Consider the following 20,481-nt stretch of genomic DNA (forward strand, 5'->3'; position numbering starts at 1 on the left):
TATTTTTTTAATTGTGTTACATGCACAGAATACTCTGTTGTTATCAAGTCTAGTTCTTAATGAATATTGTATCTTTTGGCCCATATTTACGTCCTTGACATCGCCTGACACTTCTTGTTCTTAAAAGTTGTATCGTTCTGATACAGACATCTAACTGAAGTTCCTCTTGGTAAGCAGTCCGAAGGAAATAGCAGTGCTGAATTATACCAGTACTGGCGTAATTTTATTTACACAGAATTGATGACAACATTAAAAATGAATTTTGGTACAAGCTAGCTCGATGTTAATCAATTATTTATTTCATAAATGTGGGTACTAAATTGCTTTTCACTTGTCAGACCATGTTACCTTTGTGATAGTATGTCACCTGATAATCGTAATCAGGGCTCCATTTCCGCTGAATGGGGCTAACTTAGGTGCTGTACATCGCTCACATACACTGTGAAAGCATTTGGGTTAGAAGAGAGCAGAAAAGGAAATAGGATCAACTCGTCGACGACGAGGTCAATAGAGATGAAGCACAGCTTTAGAATCGGGAAGAAAACCGGCTGTGACGTTTCAAAAGACGGATGTCCCGATGAGAATTTGTATCACCATCCTACCGAATACTAGTTCACTATCTTACTGTACCACTTTGCTTCCTCGCTCGGTTATTTTGGTTAGAAGCGATCACTGTTGGATTATACCTCTGACTGCTTTTGAGACTGGTGTTTATCTTGTTGTTACCGGTACCATACGTCATAAGGCTTTCCAACTTTTCATTCACTGGTTGCAGTAGTAAATTAGTGAATCGGCACAGTCAGATAGCTTTACTGTCACTTTGTTAATCTACACTGTATGATAATCTCGTTCAATATCCAGAAAAACACTGCACAACAGAATTTAAGGATTAATTTTTCGAAAGTCCGTAGCCTCCGTAACTCCCACCCACGGCGAAGCTTAAGTTTTAAATTTGGCTCAAAGGTGCCTACAACCATCCTCCGCATTGGTGCAAACGCGTGACGGCCTGCGACGTCACACTCGGACTCGAAGACGCTTCGAACAGCAAGGTGTCGGGGCATGCGAAAAATAGTTCAGAAGTTCATGTGACGTGTAAGGTGGGTTAATGACGTCACTTTCGCACCAAATTTCACCACAATTCTGCCCAGAGCCACAATGGACGTGCCACACGATCGGAAGGTCGTTACACCCCCTGTTGCCTACATTTCATCCCGCTCACCTCTGCGATGAAGATCAGAACCGCGTCGCCCAGGCTTGAAATCACATGATTACCTTATGAGTGGCCGAGGAAAACATTTCAGACACACTGCAGTTCAGAATTGGCAGGAAAAGGCCGCAGAGGATATCATAAAGGGCGTCAATGAAACCAACACTTTCCCTGGCCGTTGATTCCCACATACTTCGCGGTCGCAGAGTGATGAGCAACAACAAGACGCCGTTCTACAAAACCTTTGACACTGCTGATAATCTCGGGCGTTCCAACCATTCTCTAAGGAAACCGTCCGGGTGTATCAGCGTCGAAGGTGATCGTACATCTGCAATTTTTACTCTCATGTACAGGCTGCAAACATTAGCGACCATAAAACCCATTCGACGAAATTTGAATGTGATCTGAGGCAGCCGGACGGAGAGGCCGAGCGGTTCTAGGCGCTACATTCTCGAACCGCGCGACCGCTACCGTCGCAGATTCGAATCCTGCCTCGGGCATGGATGTGTGTGATGTCCTTAGGTTAGTTAGGTTTCAGTAGTTGCAAGTTCTAGGGGACTGATACCACAGATGTTAAGTCCCATAGTGCTCAGAGCCATTTGAACCGTTTGAATGCTATATGTGTGGGTGAACTCTTCAAATTCATACTTTCAGTTTGCTGAGGGTCTTGCAGTACTCTCTAGAGTCTGTGATGGTGCCTTTAGGCATAAATTACAAATGCGTCACACCTTGAATATCTCATAACGCTGTGTTACTTCATCTCCTCACGGAATGGTGTTGAATTTTTTCTGGTGTTAGCGTGCCTTTGTGGCCGAACTCCATTGATGCTCTGTTGATTTTGGTGTCAAAGTCATGAACCCAGCTTTCATCATCTGTCACAATGTTGTTAAGGACCCTGGCACCCTCACACTCAAGACGCACAAGGAACTTGACTAATGGCCAGTCTCCTCTGTTTCATGTCAGGAGCGAGCATTTGAGACATTCATCATGTACACAGTCTTGTGTACAGCAGTTCTGCAATTATGGCCTATCCACGCTCGTGTGATATGCCACACTTACCTGAGAGCTGTGACTGTGTTACTCGACATTTTTTTCTGATGAGCTCATCAACCTGATCACAAAGAGGCTCATCGGTTTCTGTATGTGTTTGTCCATTTCAAGCTCCATCACACATGCTGAGCTTAGAACCATCATTTCCTCCATTGTGAGCATGAACCACTCAGTGTCAAACATTGCTGATGCAATAATCACCATACCCAGCTTTCATTCTTCTATGGATTTCAATGGAAAGCATGTTTTCTGCAGTTAGAGCTCGATTACAGCATGGTGTTTCTCATGCACTGACATAGCTACATTACACACTGCCATGTCATGTACTACAATTTAGAGCTCTCTAGTGGCAGAAGGCTGAAACTTCCATCGACCAAGCAAGTCGACCAAGCAATATGCATGAAATTTAATACCTCAACAGATACTGAGAACAGAATAAAAATTTTGAGCACGCACACACACACACACACACACGCACACACACACACAGACATAAAATACTCTGGCATAGTGACAATACTGACCACATATTGCAACTTAAAACATACTCATTCTTCTTTGTTTCAGATCAGCCCCTATTGGCATGTGGCAATATTTCACAAGTAATTGTTTTTTGTATGCCTTGGACGGTGTCTCAGACTGTGGATTGAAACCTGTACTTATTTTTCAAAAAATTTAAACTAATTTAATTATGTTTTCAACTTTGTAATTATGGTACTTATGAAAAATCTGTTAAATATCCGTAATACGTTTTGTGTATAAGGCATAGTTCATGAACTATAGTTGTTTATCATGAGCACGTACTTTTGTTTTTGTGTAATAAGTTCTTGTACACTACTTATGTACTATGTGTATGTAATTTGCTTTGCTGTTTGTATATGTTTGCCCATTTATTACGTGTATGTGTTGTTATGTGTTACGTGTAGTCAAATGACAAATCCTATATCACATGTGTGATCTGTTGGATGCTAAATAAATAAATAAATCACTTTTCCACAGGTCACACCTGAAGTTACCTGTACACCTGTTGATGACTCTCCATCTAAGATAACATGCTCAGCATTCCCTACCAAGGACTCTTCAGTTCAGTTACAAATTTTACTGGATTCCCTACATGATCATATTTTACAAAAGTTGTTTTGGTACTGAGTTAAATACATTTTGAAAGTAAAGAAATACTGTAGCCACCTGATTATCTTGATCCATGGTACTTAGCAAGTCTGAAGAGATAATTAAAAGCTGGGTTTAACATCACAAGTGTTTTCAGAATACGTACTGGGTAGCATCTAGGTCATTCCATTCAAGATATCTATTCATATTTATGTAATATCCTACAACAGATGAATGTCAGAATAGTGGATGATACTTTCATCAACTATTTTCATTAACTTTCTTGTAGAGACGTGTGACCTGTAATTTCCTACTGGGCAAAATTAGTTTGAAGGATCTACAATGTGATTAAAACAGGGAGTAAATCACACACAAGTTCTTTAGAATCTACCAAAGAAAAGCAATTATAAACTTTAAAAGCTAGAAAAATTAGGAAAGGCACTCACATATCTGCAAATAAATGTCACGTAGTACACACACACACACACACACACACACACACACACACACACACACACACACACGACTAAATTCTCCCTCCTTCCCAGTGGCCTGGCTGATAGGAGTGATTACCTTGGCTGCAGCAGGTGAGGTGTATTAGGGAAGAGATGGGATCGAGACAGAAGGAGAGAGATCAGTGGACGAGGATAGCAATAGCAGATAAATCATTCTCAGTTTCAGGACAAGGTACATGTGACAGAGATACAATGGGGCAGCTTTGAGCAGGCTAGGATTTGAGGAGACTACTGTGAGAACAACAAAGCTGATGTTCCATAATTAATCTAAAGTGAGAAACCAAATAAATATGAAGCTAAGAAGTGGGAGTGCAAAAATTAATGTCATCAAGTGACAAAGACAAGTCATTTGAAGGAAAATGTTTTGAAGTTATGTGTTTAAGTTCTTTTTCCATTGAGTGTGCACAGCTGTGAGTTGCTGTCTCTAACTGTTATTTGCTTTCTTCATTGTATAAATTATTTACATAATCTGATAAATAATATCTGTATCTTCATCAGGAGGAAAATTTAGTGAGTTTTCTACTTAAGAATGCATGCAGATAAATCCATAGATCTCTTGATCATCAAATCCCTCTAGCTATTATTCACATTGCTACTTCTTGATGGGAATAGCTGCTCAAGAGCTGGAACTGGATACACTTCCCTAGAAGTTGAAGACAGTGTTAATTATTTCCATAAGTTGTGATAATTCATTAATGTTCTTAAACTAGGACCCACCCTTTCTACAGAATTTAAATGTGGTATGTATTGGTGATGTGGCCATTATGGATATTTTGTGTCTTCTTTAAATATGGAACAGTGAGATCATTTTCTAAAATCAGTAAGTTGAAATGAGAGAGAAGCCCTAACATCAGGATATCTACTGACTTATCATTTGATAAGAGGATGACCTTCTACAGCTTGATATGTGGTGATAAGTCATCTTCCAAATAACTGAAAATATAATTATGAAGTGGTAAATTAAATTAAACTCAAAAAATATTCATCACATTCATAATACATTTATTCACATAATATTATACTTTAACAAATGTCTCATAAAGTACACCATATTTAGATTAAACATGAACACACTGCAAACTTTGTTTATTTCTTCTTAGAATATCTTGATTTTTCGCTCAGCTTCTGATTGTACAACTTTATTTCCCTCCTGACACAGGACTCCAAACAATTTGACTGAAACCCAATAAGACAACAATTATGTTTCAGATCCCATATTTGTGGAAATACAACAATAACTTGGTGGTTACAAACCCTTACACATGGTATTATTAACAGAAAGTATAAAATTCTGAAAAAAGATGGTTAAATTGTTTACCAGTTATCAGTAGATACATAGTATAATGCAAATTGACATAAGCTACTAAGCCAAAACCAGCCATACACTTTTACAAAAAAGTAATGTTACTGAAAATAGGGTGTTATATGATAGACAATGTACAATCATTACTTGTACTATAAATGATGCTGCAAATTCACATGATGTCAGTTGATTGGAAATCAGCAGTTTTTCACTAACAAAACAATAAAAGTGTGAGGAACTATTGTTGTTGGATACTTAGTGCATATTATAACATATTAATGAAACTAGAACCACAGAAAGTATACTCACATTCTCTTTATCTGAAAAGTATAAAAATAGTTTCCATTGTCATAAATGAGGGACTCAGGGCGAGGAAGCTAAGATGAACCACCCCAAATAAATCCAGAACAAGTAAATATATCGAAGTGCAGGTTTTGCTAAGTTATAATGGACAACAAGGCAAAAAATATTCATGGGACCTCTACTTCCTTTGTGGGACAGTTGTTCATGAGGATTTTATGTTGCTCTTTAACAAGTTCTTCACATTTTATGTTACTTAAGTCCTCTTTAAGGCTCTTTGCAGTACAACATACAAAATATGTTATTCCATTAAAACAATAAAAAAGTCACTGTCACATCTCTGTACCTATGAAGATCTAAAAATTTCTTACTAATGTCATAAAATTTGCCACAATTTCCTCTATAACTTAGTGCAAACTCCATCTTGACAAACCTACATATTTTTTGTATATTTGGGGTTGACCACTTATTGGCCATTTAAAATTACTTGGTAGCTGATGTCTCTCACTTGCCACTATGGTGTTACCATATCAGCCACCAGCTACTGCTCAGTTATGGGTAACACATAAACATAACAAGTTACTTCACAAATGGAGTTAATGTGGAACATGGAACAATGTTAGAAGTGGCCCCCAAAAGGTATGTCAGAAATGTGAGATGCTCTGTTGACAACTGATTTTCGGTGACCAATGACTGAACTGTGGCAGGACATGCATTTTGTATCCCTGAATTTAAACTCATATCTTAAGCTAAGCGTATCCTCATGATCTGTAATGCATCCAAGAAAGCGATAGTCAATATTCAGCAGTAGAACTAAAATTGTGATCTCTTTGTTCATGGTTATTAAAGCTAACATCTATAAGCAAAGAGAAGACAGGAAAAGTTCAGTTTCAGTGCTAAAAGCAAACTGTAATTTCTGCTCTCATTGGTTACCTGAACCTATCCTCTCACTATCTACATGAGCTGCTATGTTAGCAATGGATGAACAATCCTGGTTGGCACTTGGCTACATTTTATGAACAACACAGGCATATTCCAGATGAAAAAATTATGATAGGTAGAAAAAAAGAGTGAATAAGAATGTCAGTATGATGCTGAAAATGATGTGTCAAAGAATTAAAAACAAAAAATTACATTTAAAGCAATTATTTGAATAAAAATGATCATCAAATTCTTTTAATTAAAATTAGAAATAAAAAAAAATTCACATCATTTGATGAAATTCAAACATATGACCTTCAACATGGCAGGTTATTATGCTAACTGTTGCACTAAACTATAACACTGAGTCATGTTGTATTTTTGAGTAATTATCCAGTCTCAATTATAAATTGCAACTTTCAGAAACTCTGTTCCATGTAATGTTGTGTGAAGCTTATCTAATGTAAGCTGATCTCTGTGATTATGATAACTGCACATGTGATGCTGAATCACACCTTGTCCAGAGGTATCCATTAGTGTTTAGTTAGTGCTGTGTATTAAATGTGTGTCTTTCATTAGCATCATTATGTGTGTGTGTGTGTGGTGTGTGTGTGTGTGTGTGTGTGTGTGTGTGTGTGTGTTGTTTGAGGTGTGATTATCATGTATCACAAAATATGAAATGAAAGTGCCAGACCCGTGATTTGGGATCCTAGCACATCAAGAAAGAATGCCAAACAGGGAACTGAAAGTGATATTAAAAAACTAAAAACCCGCCTCGATTGCAAAAAAAGCACCTAGTGTTAAGTGTTAACCCAAGTTTCAGCGTAGATAGCTATACCTTCTTCAGAACAACAATAAAACCCACAAGTGCCTAAGAAGACCTTTGTCAATGATTAAAAGAACACCATAGCTATACATTTATAAACGAAAAAGAAAAGGAAAACACAAACAGTACATATGTACAAAGTCAAAACCACTACTTAACTTAATGGTGTACGCTCCACCTCACACCGGCCTATGTTCGATGGGCCATGACCCGCCATAAACTGCAGCCACAAATAGTCGCTCACTTACAAGCCTCAAGGCTTGTGGGTTTTATTGTTGTTCTGAAGAAGGTGTAGTTATCTATACTGAAACCTGGGTTAACACTTAATACTAGGTGCTTTTTTTGCAATCAAAGCGGGTTTTTAGTTTTTTAATATATTAACCAACAATTGCTGATGCACTGTGATGTTGTAGGTTCTTAATTGAAAGTGAACTGACCAATTATTGTGGCAGTTTGCCAATGACAAGCAGTTCAGGCATGATGCGCACTCTGATTAGAGGAAACGAGCTCCATCATGTGAAATGTCAACTCTCAAGCAATTCTAATCAGGTCATAGATGTCTCACACTACATTTCCTAGTACAACTCCAAGAGTATGATTTTCATTATTTCCACTGCTTGATCATTTCAATTAGTACTTTCAATCTTTTTATGTAAATGTGGCTCCCTGTAACAGTAGTCAAAATAAATGAGTGTAGAAGAATGAATTATAGTTAGTTAGTTGTAAATGAAGAAACTGATTGACAGGATAAGAAAGAGGCACAGTAGTGCTACAGGCCAAAAAATTAGTGCAGATTCATGACAACACATCCATAAGTCAAGAATGTTATTTGAGTAATAGTACACATTACTTTGCATATTAACCATATTTACATTTGTTCACTACCTAGTAACATGCAGATTTTTTTCTGAGGACCTATTACTCCTTTTGAGGCAATTACTTCACACACTACCATCTACTACATGTTCATTAATACCTACAAACCAAATATGTGACTCATTTATGTGCTACCAGTTAAAAAATACCAAGTCATATGGGGCTACACACTGAATATTTCACTAGAATATGTGCATAAAGAATAAAAAGAACAGCCCCCATAGATGTTGTAAGGTTTATTAAGATACCCCATACTGTCATAATAATTACTAAATTACTGAAAGAGAATGATAAGCCTAATTCATATGTTAAACTATGCAGCAGTGTCTACAGGTTAGAAAACACGTCTATAGCAGGGTGTTACAGGTTATGTCTACAAAACAAATAAAAAAAAAAAAAAAAAAAAAAGGAACTAGCAGCTGTCTGGAATGCTATTTCTTAAGAATAAATTAGGCCATTACTGGTGTACAAATGGCAGGTTCATTTTCAGACAGCTGTCCAAACATAAAATTACGTACAGTTTATACAGTTATTGTACTGTTTTTGATGTGGGCAAAATGTTTTACTGTATGTGTATCAGCTTCTTCAAAATGAATGAACAGTGCTATAAAATGGCAAGACTTTTGATGGGCCCACAATCCCAAAGAACTTTCACCACAACAAAAACCTGCTAGCACCATATATTCAGAATGCTGTACATTGATGTATTTTGTGCACAAATTACACTTTGAAATATTATGAAGATCTGACTGGAGATTATTGAAACTTCCTTCAGATAGAAGTTCATTACAGATAACTGGATTACCTGCAAAAATTCCAAGGCTATCATTATTAATGTCTGCCAAGTTATGCAGGTAAAACAAGAACAGCAAGAGTTCCCTCACATTTCTCTGGTGCACATCTGAAGTTCCTTCTACATCTGTCAGTAACACTCCACCCAAGGAATCCTTTATTGAGTAACATATTTCATTAATACCTCATATGATAACATTTTCATTAATAAGAACTGGTGCAGTATTACATCAAATGCTTACTGAAAGTAAAAAAAAAAAAAAAAAATACTGCATCTACCAAACTGCCTTGATCCATGGCTTTTAGGGTGTAAGAGAAGCATGATTGATGTTTTAGAAATACTTGCTGGTTCATAAGGAGAAAGTCATTCTCTTTCAACTCAGAATATGTCCTAAGATTCGAAGACAGAGGGATGTTAATATTAGACAGTAGGTTGGGTGACTCTATTTATTACCCTTCTTATAGATCAATGTTACTTGTGCTTTCTTCCAACTATGAGACAGTTTTTTATTCAAAGGATCTATGTTATACAATGGATAAGAGAGGATCCAACTCAGTTGCAAATTCTGTGTATAATCTGACAGAGATTTCATTGGATCATGTTCCCTTGTTCAGTTTCAGCAGTTTCAACCACTTTCAACATCACTTACACTAATATCTACACCACTCATCATTGCAGTGGCATGAACATTCAATTGATGCAGTACATTTGGTTCTTTCTCTATGAAAGAACATTTTAAAATGTAATTCAGCAAATTTTTATTGAAATTTCTCATATTTAGGGATGGGAATGAGCAATCTGTATCTGCTTTGAAGAAACTTTTAGTGGCCTGGATCACATGCAGTACAATTTATTTCTGATGACTGGTTTCAAAAGCCTGTCATCTTCCGATCTTAAAAAAAATGTTTGTTGTTATAAGTCCTGTCCCATTATGAATGTATCACACATACCATGTTCACATAGTGTATAGTATGTAGCACATTCCGCACAGGTATGTTAAAAATAAAAACAGGTGTGTCACAAATAGAGACAATACAGTTAAAAAGCACCTTGTGCAATTAGAGATATCCAAACACATAACTTTTCACTGATACTTGTTACATGTTGAATTGAGTAACAGTGTACATTTGTGCACATGTTTACGTTTACATGACAAGTTAAATACCTCATGGATCCACATTCTTTGAAGTACACAACCCTCTCCCATCCCCCCCTCCCCCCACACCCCACCCCCATCCTACAGAAACAAATCTTTGGAAACTGATCTCACATTCTGCCACACCAAACAAGCAAATGTTGAACTATGTATTTCAAAGAATGTTGATCCAGGATGTATTTAACGTGCCATGTAAATGTAAACATGTGCAGAAATGAACACTGTTCTGCAGTTCAACATCTAACAGCCATCAGTGGATTGTTACATGTGTGGACATCCCTAGCTACAGAGGTGCTTTTTAACTATATTGTTTTTATTTTTGACAAACTTGTTTCAGTTTTTAATAAATCTGTGTGGAATTTGCTGCATACTATTCACTATAATGTCAACATGGCATGGGTGATACAATGATAATGGAACAGGATATATAACACAAGATCAGAATATGACAGTATTAACTGTTGAAACTGGTCATCAGGAATAAATAGTATTGAATGCAATCTTAGCCATTAAAAGTTTCTTCAAATTTTCTTTGTTACTCTCTTTTTTGATTCATCTGTTATCCATGAGTGTCTGGACACTTTGAAGCCACTGACAGCTTTCACATAAAACCAGAATTTATTTGGTTTTTGAAAGAGGTCTGTCTATAAGGCTCTGCTGAAGTAGTCACTGAAGGTTTCATGGACTGCCTGTTGGACAAAGAATAGCATTTAATTTAGCATCTTTCATCATTAGCCTTACACTTTTTATATCCTATCGTGTAGTAATGAATTCATCTCTAGATTTTTTTCAGAGATTGTTTACTGAAAGGCAAGGGAAAGTGCCCCGACCCCCAGACTCACCCTGCCACCCCCCACCCCCCCCCCCCCCCCCCCCCCAACTCAAACACCCCAGCATCCAACAGAAAAATCTACAGAAACTGATCACATTCTGCCCCACCACTCAGACAAATGCATCAGTTCAATATATCAGTTTGAAAAAAGCTAGAAAACAAAATGGGTACTGACTACTCACACGTGTACCCAGAGCCATCTGCTACGAAGTCTCAAAGTATGTAATCATTAAGGGCACCAACAACATGGGTTGCGCTCCCACCCCTTCCAGTACATATCCTGGGAATGCTTTTATGTATACCATTGTTTTACTAGGTGCCATTCATACATATTCATTGTTTGGTTAACTAATTTTCTGAACTTCAACCATAGTTTCTCTCCTTGCTCATACCCAGAACTATTTCTTATCTCTACCCTGAGATAGGACACTACCAGATCTTTATCTGCTTTACTGAACATGTAAATATAAGTACTTGTTTTAGTTTCTGTGTGTACTTTGGTAACCATTGCCCCTATGACTGCCTTGTGCTCACTGACACCAGTTTCAATGTGAACAACCCTAAAAAAAACTCAGATCTATTTAATATCATTAAATCAAATGTATTCCCGTCAGGAGTGGACTTCCTAACTATCATCCTCAAGCAGTTTTCTGAGACGGTATTCAGTGTTGTTTCACAGGATGTCTTGTCACATCTAGTCAGTTATTGGATGATTAAAGTTTCCTCCGGGGGGTGACAGTACAATTTGGAAGTGTATGTATTCGTGAGCTGAATTTTGTCTAAAATTTCAGTTACATTTGAGGGTGAGTTTGATGGTTGATAGATGACCCAAGTTATAAGTTTATGCCAACTCTTGATGTTCATTCTTGCTCAATGTTCTTGCACACAGTTTAAATTTCTGTCTCAATGGAGTTGACTTTCTTGTCTACTGCTCTGAATACACCATATCCAGTTCTCATTAGCCTATCCTTTTTGTATACATATTGATTTATCCCAAAAGTCTCATTGCTGTGAACTTCACAAATTACATTCAGTTTCTGAGTTCAGCATCTCATTACATATGACACAATCTTTGGAAGCTGACTCATTCCACCAAACACCAGTAAATAATCTTAGTATGATTACACTTTGCCTAATAACAGAAGTAGTACCATAAGTACAGTAATAAGTGGGTGTGAAAATGATTATGGGTTTGTTGAGTGATGCACAATGGTATTGGCAAACAGATATTCTTCATATGTATTGTACAGTTTCAGTTTCAGAAGTCATAAAACTGGACATTCACATAAAATTGATATTAAGGAAGGTGAATGGAAGATTTGGATGTGTAGGAAAGGTTCTGGAAAAGTGCAATGTAACAGAAAAAAATCACATACAAGACAGTATTGTGACCAATTGTAGAAAAATGTTCCACTGCTTACCAAACTGGCATGAGAACTTACTTCAAAGGAATTCAGATACACACCGCCAGGGTTGTGACATGTTGGTATAGCACGTACAAAAGTGTAACAGAAATACTCAGGTAACAGGAGTGCAAATTCTTGGAAGAAGGACAAAATAGTTGCTGTGAAACCCTGTTGTGTTAATTTACATAATATGGGTATAAAGAAGACATTTATACTTCCACCACCCTAGCTTGCATACAGGAATCATAAGAATAAGATAAGAGGTATTGGTGTGTGTATAGAGACATATAAAAAGTCATTTTTAGCTCACGCAACACACCAGTTCAATATGACAAAAAATCAGTAATATCGTTACAGAGCAATCTGTGCTACACACTGTACAATTGTTTTGAGAGTATATATGTAAATATAGCCTTTATGAAGAAATTAAACTACTAATAATTTAACAAGCTGCACGCCCACAAATAGTTGACTGAATTACTCAGTAAACTCATTCAAACTAAAAAGAGGAATAAAGGAAATATACACTTAGGTGACAAAAGTTATAGGATAGTGTTATTCACATAGACAGATGGCATTAGTATCACATATCCAAGGTATAAAGAAGTGGTGCATTGGTGGAAATATCATTTGTACTCAGGTAATTCACGTGAAAAGGATCCAAACTTGATTGCGGCCTCATGACAGGAATTAACCGACTTCAAACGCAGAATGGTAGTTGAGGCCAGATGCATGGGACATCCCATCTCAGATATTGTAAGGGAATTCAATATTCTAAGATCCACAGTACAAAGAATGTGCCAAAAGTACCAAATTTCAAGCATTACTTCTCACAGTGGACAATGCAATGGCTGACGGCCTTCACTTAATGACTGACAACACCGGCAACCTCATGACAGGAATTAACCGACATCAAACAAAGAAAGGTAGTTGAGGCTAGATGCATGGGACATCCCATCTCAGATATTGTAAGGAAATTCAATATTCTAAGATCCAGAGTATAAAGAATGTGCCAAAAGTGCCAAATTTCAAGCATTACTTCTCACAATGGACAATGCAGTGGGTGACAGCCTTCACTTAATGACTGACAACATGAGCATTTGCATAAAGTTGTCAGCACTAAGAAAATAGCAACACTGCTTCATATAACTGCAGAAATCAATGTGAGACATATGACAAAAGTATCTACTAGGACAGTGCTGTGAAATATTGGTGTTAATGGGCTATGGCAGCAAACGACCTTTGCTAACAGCACAAAATAGCCTACAGTGGCACTCCTGGCCTTTTGGCCATATCAGTTGGTCTGTAGATAACCAGTAAACCATGGCCTGATCATATGAGTCCTCAGTTTAAGAGCTGATGGTAGGATTCGTGTGTGGTGCAGACCCTCCAATGTCATGGACCCAAGTGGTCAACAATGCATTATGCAAGCTGATGATGACTCCACAATTGTGTGGGTTGCATTTACATGGACTGGACTGGGATCTCTGGCAGTCTGGCTACTTGGAGACCATTTGCAGCCTTTCATGGATGTCATATTCCCAAACAACAACACAATTGTTATGGATGACAGTGCATTATGCAATTGGTTTGAAGAACATTCTGGACAGTTTCAGTGAACGTTTTGGCCACTCAGAGTGCCCAAAATGAATGCCCTCAAACATTTATGGGACATAATTGGGAGTTCAGGTCATACAAAAAATTCCGGACTGGCAACACTTTTGCAATGATTGACAGTTACAGAGGCAGAATGGCTCAATATTTCTGCAGGCGAATTCCAATGATTTATTGAATCCATGCATTGTTGAGTTGCTGCACTATGCCAGGAGAAAAGAGGCTGACGTGGTGTTAGGAGGTATCCCATGACTTTTGTCAACTCAGTGCACTTTAGTATGGAAGGAAGAGGGACCCAATTCTGTGGGAAAAAGGATCGTAATGCATAAATAAAACAAAAAGTATTTAATTACATAGAAGAAACAAAATGTAAAGATGGTGCAGACAAGAGACTAGCACATGTGTACTGGATTCCACTAACTCAGATTAGAAATACAGTGATGCAACACAAAATGAATGCAAGGAAGATTATTATAGTTACTTGTACATTGAAAATTTCTAGTACACTATTGTAAAATGTGTGAAAAAGTAGCTCATACTTGACATGTTGATACTTTTATCACAAAGTCCATTTGAGCTTACATTACACTTTCAGGTGCATCTAATTGTCATTGGGGAAAAAAATTAAAAGAGGAAGGTGCAGCACATGGCATGTTTCCATTCCATGTCGCATCACATGATAACATATGTGGTATATGCAAAAATACCGTGCATTATGAAATATGCAAAAAGTTCACTATGAATTCTGTGTGATTGCCATCCTTTTGACATCAGAAAATATTTCCCACAATGTCTAGCCACCCACGGAAAGTGCATCTGCAGTGTTGAAAAATCCACTGACCAGTATGCTGAAGGTCTTACTAAGGCCTTCACAGATAGTCAGTAGCCTAGAAATCTAGTTCACGAACAGATATTCCATGCCTTCTCCATAAATGCTTCTAATCCTTTAACCACACTCATGAAACCAACTAAAAATGAGGAACATCCTCATTACCAAAGATCACGCTGAACTAGAATAACTTAGCTACATTCTTTACCAGGGCTTACGTTGCCTATTATTGCTGTGAAAGCACTCCTATCATATACCAGCTCAGTTGTAACTTTCACATAACCTTTTATGTTGGCATGGCTATGAACCATTTATCCAAACAAACAAGTAGCCACCACCAAACTGTGACTGAGAGCAGGGTTGACTAACCAGAGGCAGAACATGCTGCTTAGTGAAGTATGCTCAATGCTCAAGTTGAACATCTCATTCATAACCTATGCCACCTGGATCTCCCCCTCTCAAATATCTTCTTCTCTGAATGGGAGTTGTCTCTATAACACATTCTATAATCTCACAATCCCCCTGAACTCTTTCTCCACTAGTTCCTCTCCCAGACCCATGTCCATCTCCATCCCTTGTCTTGTGAATGATTGTAGGATCACTTCACCTGGTACAATAATAAAATGTAGAGTGAAGAAGTCCCCTTTCTGCAGTTATGTAACATACACAACCCCTCCCCCATGCCCCCTTTCTACAACAGAGCAGTCTCACCACTGACACATCTCTGTACCATCCCCTGTAACTCCCTCCCTCCATTGATACAGTTATTAGCCCCCCTTCACTCCACCATCTCCTCCCCTCACCTACATTCTCCTCTTCCCCAATCCACTCGTCACAGCCCTTTATTCCAATCAAGCAGCACTGCCAGTATGAGATAGTTCCCTGGGACAATGCAGCTGTATTCTAGATTATTCGTCTACAAAAAACATTATCTGAAAACCTAGTAACATTTTTAGATTTGTTTATGCACTCATCAACTGAGCAGGGTGGCAACCAAAGTATAAGTTGTTACCATTAATCCTTCCTTTACTTCTATTCACCTCAGGGCTTTTCATTATCATATTGAAATAAGTAATGATTGTATGAAAGCATTGTGTATGTTCTTACAGACATGTCCAAAAGAACAGACACCACGTGGAACCCGCAGCTGTGATACATTATATGTACATTGAAGGTGGAGGTGCGGAGAAAGGAAAGGGAAATGGTTACTGAAGTCAGCTGCATCTGGACATGTCCAAACGAACAGACACCAGGCATTCATATAACAAATTTGCCTAGATGGTCAATGGATCCACCTTCTTCAGTGTGGGTGCACAAGTATGTCCTACCTCCTGCGGGAATATCAGAGTAACAAGCATTATGGAGATGGACAGGGACTGTGGGTAAATAGCACTTGGTGGAAGTGTGGATTGGCTGTGAGGCATGCTGAGACAGTATGAGCAGTTATGATAACACTTTTTCACGCATCTGCCTAGTAAGCAGATGAACCTGGGTTCCTGTCCTGGTCCGGTACATTTTTTCACTCATCACAGCTGATTCCATGTAATATCCTGATGCAGCAGACATCAGTAATCCCTTCCCTTTCCTTTCTCCCCATCTCCAACTTCAATTTACATATACTAATTATTGTGCATACTCTCTACAATGATATTGTCCTTTATTTCATACAAGTGCATCTACTCTTTCATGGTATTTCTAAAATATTAAAATAGTGAGTCTACATCTTTGTAAGTTGGAAAAGTACTTTTATCTTATACTCCACACCCTTAACTCAAAGATATATAGTGAGGTACAAACAAGGGGAAGTTGACAATCCTCAGGTACTATTTTTAAAAAAAGTTCAGACTTTGGTCTCCAACATTCCACATTATCTGACAATTTCACTTGTGAGATTATAAATTCCCATTAGTATATATATTGCATTAGTCTTAACTAAATAATTACTTGTATATAGACTCATTTTAACTTCTTCTGGTTTAAACTTGGTTACACTTACAATAAATTAGTAGGTAGAAAATGTAAATAATATTGCTGATAGAGCAAGAATACCTCTTTCTAAAGCTGTAGCTTTTGTATGCTCTCAGTAACAGTAAGATGATCATATAATGTCCCTGTTTGGTTGCATACAAGTAAAACGAAAATTAATATTAGAATTTAATATATCATACAAAAAAATTATGGAGGTAAGTCTAATACAACATGTGTATGTGTGTGTGTGTGTGTGTGTGTGTGTGTGTGTGTGTGTGTGTTTGTGTGTGTGTCCACATGTTGATACTAATTTAAAAAATTTTATGTCAGTAATTCCTTGACTGGAAAAAATTCACTGATGACCTTCAATAGACAGAGCAATGAGGCAGCATTCTGTTAGTCTTTCAGTGTTAGAGTAATAAACTAATCACTTTTCCAGTCACAAATCAATTCAGAAAATCTGAAGAATGTATCACCAGAATGAATTTTCACTCTGCAGTGGAGTATACAATGGTATGAAACTTCCTGGCATATTAAAACTGTGTGGCAGACCAAGATTTGAACGCAGAACCATTGCTTCCACAGGAAAGTGCTTCAGCAACTGAGCTACCTAAGCATGACTCATGTACGACCCTTCCTCACAGCTTTACTTCTCCCCATACCTCATCTCTCACCTTCCAAACTTCACTGAATCTCTTCTGTGAAACTTGCCAGACCAGCAATTCTGGAAGAAAGGATATTGCCCAAATGCGTCTTCATAACATCCTTTCTTCCAGGAATGCTAGTCCTGCAAGTTTCGTAGGAGACCTTCTGTAATGTTTGGAAGGTAGAAGATGAATTACTGGCGGAAGTAAAGCTGTAAAAATAGTGCAAGAGTTATGTTTGGATAGCTCAGTTGGTACAGCACATCCCTTTGAAAGGCAAAGGTCCCAAGTTTGAGTCCTGGTGTAGTACACATTTTTAATCTGATAGCATGTTTCAAACGTCACCGTTTTCTTAAGATAGAAGGAAGTGTGCGATTTAATGTCCCATTGATGATGTGGTCTGTATGCATGGTATATGCGCTTCTCTGCAAATTTATATTAAGTTACTTTGTGTCGATAAATTTTTCAGAGGAAATCTGTTATTTTTTCTGCTCCACGTGTAGAAAGATACCTGCAACAAAATAGTCCAATAGACCTCATTCCTGTTATATTCTTAAACGCAAAAATTAGAGTGAAACAATGTATCACACAATTATTTGTCATGAATATCTACTAGATAATGAGAATCATTTACACCTGAGCCCTGCATTAGACCATTTTTCCATATAGCATACACGATAAAATAGCACAAACTGAAATATGACATAATACATTTGTTACAGAAACAATAAATTTCTTCTGCAAATACGTGCAGTTTCCGTTCACAGAGATAATAATGAACATGTTGTTACAGAATGTCTAAGTAAGTGGAACACTACATTCAAAATAAGATTAAAGACATATGCTTGTATTACATTTAGGGCGTGCTCGACATTGAGTTATCCTAATTTTTCTGTACGAGTTTAGCTCACAAGCTGATTATATAATTCCCGTTATTTCGAAAGTCATGCATTCTGTTCTTCGTTTTGTATACTTTGCTGAAGTAAGTTACATCAGAAAAATTTTTGCATTAGTCAAAGTTTGCCTATTAATGATCACCTTATTTTTAAAAATCGTGTCTTTTACTTCACAAAATGTTCTAATCTGAGGGGTCCCGGTGTAAAGGACACACTGATGTATTCAGAATCAGTTATGTCCAAAATGGTATTAAACAGGGCTGTAATGGCGCTACAAATAATTGTAATATTATTTGTAGCGACAAACAACACCCCTACCAGTAGCTCGCAAAATGCGTGAATAGTAGGTAGTAAAAGGATTGATGAACATCGTACATGAGTTTAGCAAACAGAACAATGTACATTTTTGCGACTAATAATTACCTCCTTGCGGGTCAGCTCCGGAATTCTAACGCTCTGAACACATTCTCGGAAACATTTCTCCGTAATCTTGATGTATTCATTTACAGCACGATTAAACTGCAAGAAATGAATTTTTTTATTGAAGACAAAAATTATTTAAATGCTTTCATTGATAATACATAATACTTACGGCCTCGTCATTGTTTCCAGACATGCTGGGAGTTGAGACAGTTAATATACAAGATTTACGTCCAAGCAGCAATATTCACCGCCGGCCACTGCCCAATAGCTTCGCGCTGAGAAAGAAGCGACAACACAGCACCTGAAGCGAAAAAGATAATACTAGCTGACAAAGTTTTCATTGCGTTTGCATTTACAGGATTTTCTGAGGCAAGACACTGCAACAAATAAAAAAAGAATCCATACGAATTTTATACCATACTTCAACGAATGAGAAACTAATCAGTGGTCATTAACGAGCTTTCGCGTTTTGTTTCTATCAGAGGAATGTGACATGTTCTTCGACATTTGTTGATGTATAAGACGTAACCGATAACTGAATAAAGGTTTAAAATGATATGAAGACCGCAGCTGTAGACATTGGCAAGGGACAAGTTAGTTGCTTTGAGAAATTTCGCAGTAAAGTTTCAGTAAAACTTTATAAATCAGACACTTCAAGGTCATCTATTGTAATTTTTATTTTATTTAGGTAAGTCATTGTTTCCAAACTTTTGTACAGCAACGACATATTTTTAAAATATTCTATCGAACATTTTATGCTTAAAAATGCGTCAATAGTTACTTAACTCAGTTTACTTCCAAACTGAGTGCATTTAAAAGGGGTTGTATTGATTTAGCTATCAATGTTTACTCGCTGGGCTAGTTAGGTAACAAAACATTACTGTGAAACCTCTTAAAACTACAGCTGTAAAATGTCCCAAATGTTTCAGTTTATTTATTTACACGAGTAGTTCCGCACAACCAAATTGAGGACCACATCTCCAAGGTCATGGAACGTGTCAGTAGGCTATATGAAATGACAACATAAAAGTAGTAACAAATAAAACAAAATGTTAAGAAACCAAAAAAAGTTAAGCCATAAGTATAAGTAGACGTAATCAACAATGTAACAAGAACCGGCCAAATTTTCCATGAAACTCCTAGACAGAATACAAGATGTGAGCCATGAGGAAACTCTGCAGTTACTATTTGAAAGTGTGTGGATTACTGCTACGATCTTTGAATTCTTGTGGTAGCTCATTGAGCATGGCTGCAACAGTGTACTGCACACCTTTCTGCACTAGAGTTAAGGAAGTGCGATCCAAATGCAGGTTGGATTTCTGCCTAGTATTAACTGAGTGAAAGCTGATAATTCTTGAGAATAATCTGATATTGTTAACAACAAACTACAGGGCAATGTCAAAATACCCAGACTAGTGAACAGGGGTCAATAAGAGGTTTGCGAACTTACAATACTGCCAGTGTCAGAGCCAAAAAAGCCTTTTAGAATGGGAAGAGTTACCCCAAAATATAATACCAGAAGACATGAGCGAATGTAAATAAGCTAAGTATACTAATTTTTGTGACGAACGATCACTTATTTCAGATACCGTTCGAATAGTAAAAATGGCAGCATTAAGTCTCTGAACAAGATCCTGAATGTGAGTTTTCCACGACAGTTTACTATCTATTTGAACACCTAGAAATTTGAACTCTTCAGTTTCACTAATCATGTGCCCATTCTGTGAAATTTCTTGAGTTGTGTGTTAAAAACTGTAAAAACTGAGTCTTACTGTGATTTAACATCCGTTTATCTTCTATGAGCCATGAACT

The 20,481-nt window shown here is 37.4% G+C and overlaps 1 long non-coding RNA gene across 1 annotated transcript; it reads right to left on the bottom strand.

Annotated features, from left to right (window-relative positions):
- Nucleotides 1-4,951: 4,951 nt before the first annotated feature.
- Nucleotides 4,952-18,957, bottom strand: LOC124554763. Its single transcript, XR_006968438.1, has 3 exons — nucleotides 18,839-18,957; nucleotides 18,670-18,765; nucleotides 4,952-5,058 (listed from the first exon to the last, which is right to left on the bottom strand). It is a non-coding gene; the product is annotated as an uncharacterized LOC124554763 (long non-coding RNA).
- Between the last annotated feature and the right edge of the window lie 1,524 nt (nucleotides 18,958-20,481).

Source organism: Schistocerca americana, chromosome X, assembly GCF_021461395.2.
Source record: "Schistocerca americana isolate TAMUIC-IGC-003095 chromosome X, iqSchAmer2.1, whole genome shotgun sequence".
Taxonomy (NCBI): domain Eukaryota; kingdom Metazoa; phylum Arthropoda; class Insecta; order Orthoptera; family Acrididae; genus Schistocerca; species Schistocerca americana.